Source organism: Sinocyclocheilus anshuiensis, unplaced genomic scaffold (genome assembly GCF_001515605.1).
Source record: "Sinocyclocheilus anshuiensis isolate Anshui unplaced genomic scaffold, SAMN03320099.WGS_v1.1 scaffold190, whole genome shotgun sequence".
Taxonomy (NCBI): domain Eukaryota; kingdom Metazoa; phylum Chordata; class Actinopteri; order Cypriniformes; family Cyprinidae; genus Sinocyclocheilus; species Sinocyclocheilus anshuiensis.
This window is the reverse complement of record NW_015547663.1, coordinates 1,104,848-1,109,938: the sequence shown is the minus strand read 5'-3', so window position 1 is coordinate 1,109,938 and position 5,091 is coordinate 1,104,848.

Below are 5,091 nucleotides of genomic sequence, written 5' to 3'. Positions count from 1 at the left end.
GAAGTATTATTAGATTTTTAGTTTTGGATTATGCTTTTATATGGGGTTATGTTATGCATTTCAAACAACTGAGCTATGTGTGTAACATGCATCTCCATATTTGTAATCTGTATGGATTGTTGTGTACTGTTGAAAAAATACAGTATTTTTTTCCAATAAATGTTTTTGCTTATTGCCTTAATTAAAAATCTACAATATAAAGATTGCTAAAACGCTTTTATTTATTTAAAAAAGCAGCTTATATAAGTTACTGAAACACCACTGCATATAGTGGTTAAAGCTCATAACGTTCATTTAAACAAAAATCATGTTAAATCAACAGGAGGTAATGTGGAATAAAAAGCATAAAAACAACATAAAAAATCATTCATTTGAAAAATGTTGGTTACATAAACAGAGGTAAATAATGTTGAGAGAACATAATATAAATATGTGCAACCGATGTACATTTTTTTTATGTTAATCCAACAGATAATTGTTCAGTGTTAATGCAGCTCAGAACACTATTAGTATTGTCATAGTGACACTCAGTGGACAAAGGTAATAGCAGCTGTAATTAGAAGGATGCCTGCAAAAAAAAAAAAAAGGATCAATAATTTAGATACATAAAGATGTGGAATTATTTTATGATGGATGCAAACATGTAGCAGCTAATTGTTTAGTTTTGCATTCTTACTCAGTGACAGGGTTGATGCAGAATCTCCGGGCTCTGAGTCTGGGATAAAAAAACAATAATTTCACTTTAGGGTGCAGTCATTAATTTGTTTCATATAACAAGAAAAAAACAAGAAAAAAAACTTTCACTAAATAAACTTACCAGATTTGTACTCTCCATTGCAACTGATAGCTTAAAAAAAAGAAAAAAAATCAATTGAATAAATATTGAATAAATGCCGACTACATGATAAAGTAATTAAAAATGACTGCTTTTGACTCACATTCTTGGTCACGGGCACACTTTTTTTCTTCTATAGGAGAAACAGGTATTCTGATATATATATCAAAAATCGAAAATTTTTATTTTCAGTGCTGAAATTATTTTGACACTTATTACCTGTATTAAGCATCTCATTAGAATCCATCACACATGAGAGGTCAGTGTCTACCAGCCACTTGATGCACGTCTTGCCATCTCTATAGTCTATCTGACATGACTGGGTTGGATGGCCAGTCCAACAAATTGCACCATGTCCATCCATCACCTTAAAGCACTTTTAAGACACTTTTTCTGCAGTCTCTATAAATGCCACTGTGAAGTTGTTGCACGTTCCTACAAAAACAAAACAGAATTTGAGAATTGCTAATGCAATTTAACAGCAAAAAGTTACATTATGACAGAATTGTAATTTTTGGGTGAGCCATACCTTTAAAGTGACAGACACATCTGTGCTTCTAAAGGTATAGGCCTATTGTTTTATTAAAATTTGGATAGTCTGTCTAATATTCTAATAATAGTCTAATATTCCATTCATTATCAGGGGGTGCCCTCAGTGGTTTTGATGTTTCTCTGTAAACAGTAAAACCCAGTAGTGACTAGATGCATTTTATGCATCCAAAACCACAGTGTTTGATTTTCGTCTGTAAAACCTCTTACCTTCCTGCCTACACACACAAAAAAAAAAACACTTGTCACTGGGACAGTTCCCTCAGGTACAAAAGCTACATCTTTGTGCCTTATTTACCCCTAAATTATATATATTAGTACTTTAAAAGTACATAATAGTACCTTATAAAGAGGTACTGCCCCAGTGAATTTTTATTTTTATTACTTTTTTTTCCTGAGAATGTAAGCTGCAGTGAAACACAAATTGTCTTGTGTTTTTGATTTTTCTTTTTAGACATAAAACTGAACAAAATGGCCAAATAACGTAATGTGTTATTTATGACAATTACATAGGCCAATATATTTAAAAAATGCAAAAGGAAATTACCATTTTGTAGTGCATTACAGCAAAGGTGCAGGCAAAAAATCAGCATCTGTAAACAGATATACAACACACTTTAATATATATATATATATATTTATATATATACACACACACAAACACACACACAACCAAGATCTTCTTGATACTTGATTTTTTTTTTTTTTTGAGGAAAGAAATTAATACTTTACTTTAGCAAAAATGCATTTAGTTGATCAAAAGTGAAAACAAAGACATTTATAATATTACCAATGATTTGGTAACTTTATTTTACAAACCCAGGCTCACTGGAAATATACAACTCAGACTACATTTCTGCAAAACTGCAAAATGTACATGCACACACATAACTACCAACTTGTGTTCCTTTCCCCTAAATGTATGATTACAGGGCAGATTATCAATGAATATGAATCAATGTTTTATTTTTGCACAGTTATTTGCACAATATACTATGTTTTGATCTCAAAACACTTATACCATATTGCATGGTTTGTGCACTTTGAAACTGCCCTGAAATGTGTTACAAACCTAATGCAATCATTTTGCAGATGAAAAAAAAAATGATGTTACTGCTAGCACCTCTTCTGGTCTGAAATCTGAAAGTGAAGCGAAATGCTAATATGTTGAGCATTTTTAGCATTATAAGGAAATACATATACCGTAGTAGTGGGCATGCCAGGACATGTCACACAACTGGTAGCAAGAGAAAGATGTCTATTGATGCTTAATTCCTATATATTTATATGCTGTAAAGATAAATACTTGTTTATTCAGCAAAAATGCATTAAATTAATCAAAAGTGACAGTCAAGGCATTTATACATGTTATAAGAGATTTGGCTACACTTTATTTTACAGTGTCCCTGTCACATATTACACATACTTGTCATAGTAATAACAGTAAATGATGTATAATTATATGCAAATAACTCTTAATCAAATCTTAATCCTAACCCTATAAAGTACATGTGGTGAAAATAATAAATAAAGGGTGTTTTTTAATCAACACACACACACACATATATATATATATATATATATATATATATTATCAAAGAATCCTGAAATAGAAATCTTAGAATGATCATGTGGCACTGAAGACTGGAGTAATGATGCTGAAAATTCAGCTTTGCCATCACAGGAAAAACAATAATTTAGATTTTACAATAAATTAGAAAGCCGTTATTTAAAATTTTAATAATATTCCACAATAATACTGTTTTTACTGTATTTTTTGCATAAGTCGCTTCTTGTAAAAACACTGAAAAATCGTTCATATCCCAAAATTTTAAACAGTATATTGGAAAAAATTTGTCTGAATGACACCTCTTGTAATTTTTCAAAATACAATTTTCACAACATAAATATTGAAATTGGTTCATGATTATTTCACTCAGTTTAGATTATCATACTTTTGTATAATTGGTATGTTTTATATGAATTTGAATAATTAGGTATGAATAGCTCCAGGTCTGGGAAAAAGGCCAAACAATAAAACGCACACATAAAATAAAGAACAGCATGATACAAAAGCTTCCAAATATAATTGTAATTTATTATAATCATCTGTAAGTTTGAGATTAAAGAAGACAGAGAGAGAGAGAGGAAAAAAAAATTCCACTACCACTGCAGTTACACTTCATTTTTTCCTATGCATCGTGTGTTGCATCATCCTCAAAACTCACATTTACTGGATTCAACACTCAGGGTTTCTACTACATCATTAAAATGAAACAGAAAATGTAACACGAAATCGTGACTTGTTTGCTAAATCAATAGTGAGAGAAAATCATCGTAGCTGAAGGGTGATAATGACTGCAACCGCTTTTATTACTCACACCTTTGTTCCAAAACCTGCGTGACTTCATTCTTCTGTGGAACAAAACAAGATACTTTAAAGTGTTTTTTTATATCCTTACAATGAAAGTAAATGGGGTCCAAAACATCGTCCTGTTTTGTGTTCCACAGAAGAAAGAAAGTGATACTTTTACACTCAAGGGACTTCTAAGATCGATATTCATTGATTCTAAGATTTAATATTCACTCATCAAGCACAGAATTTAACTGCATACTTAACAAATTCTGCTTCAAGATTTGATGAGACAACACGTGTTTTCTCTAAGCAAAACTAAAACTAATTCTTCTAAAATTACTGTATACTGGCACGATATTTAATTATCTATAACATCTCTGACTCAACATCAACCAACACTTACATGTGCAAATAATCATTTCCATATATTTCCATATGAAGATGTAATCATAGCTTTCATCTCAACATTAACAACAGTACCATATTACAACTCAAACTTACATAAAAAACTGACATTAACATAAATGACAACCCCTTTGGGTGTTAAAAAATATCTGATGAACACAGCATGCAAAGAAAGATAGGCAAACTCACCAGTCCAAAAGGATGCATGATGCGAAAATGAATGAAAGTTTGCAGACCACGTGAAGCCAGCTTCCTCATAAATGCCCACCCCTCCTCCCTTTTTTTGTTGTTTGTAATGTAGTTCTTTCTTAAAAGATGCAATGCTGTGAAGTGCATAGAGTAACCTCATCACCTCAGTGATGTAGCAACAGTTAATAAAAAGTTCTGCTTGTTGCACAATGAATATCACTGATGACTCGGCATATAAACTATGGCACAATAATCAAGTCAGCCTGAATATAAAGGCATTTATAACCACATGTTCAAATGTCAAAAGTTAGCATGTCATCATTTCCATTTCCCCACAGTCTATTTATGTGCCATTTTCCCACCAAATATTTCGCAATACTTATGTTTGTACACAGTGTTTTCCATAGGCTTTTCAATAAAGCTCAAAGTTACACACACTGTGTTCGATAACACATTATATGATGTCTTTCAGTTGAGCCCGCATGTAAAAAATAACTTCAGCATGCTTTGCAAACAATTTCTGTGTATTTTACATGTTGCATATTTAGGGACATAACAATGTGCAAGTAAATTTTATAAAGCTTCATAGTCCTATTTCATTCAAAGCATGCACATTCCAAAGCTGTTTGTCCTCCATGGCTTGAGGTTGCTTGTCACTTCCAGGTTAATACCCATTGTAAGAGATGTTTCATGATTGAGATGGAGATAGAGAGGTTCAAGCAGGTTTTTTCAGCAGGGTGGACTGTAGTTGGAAATT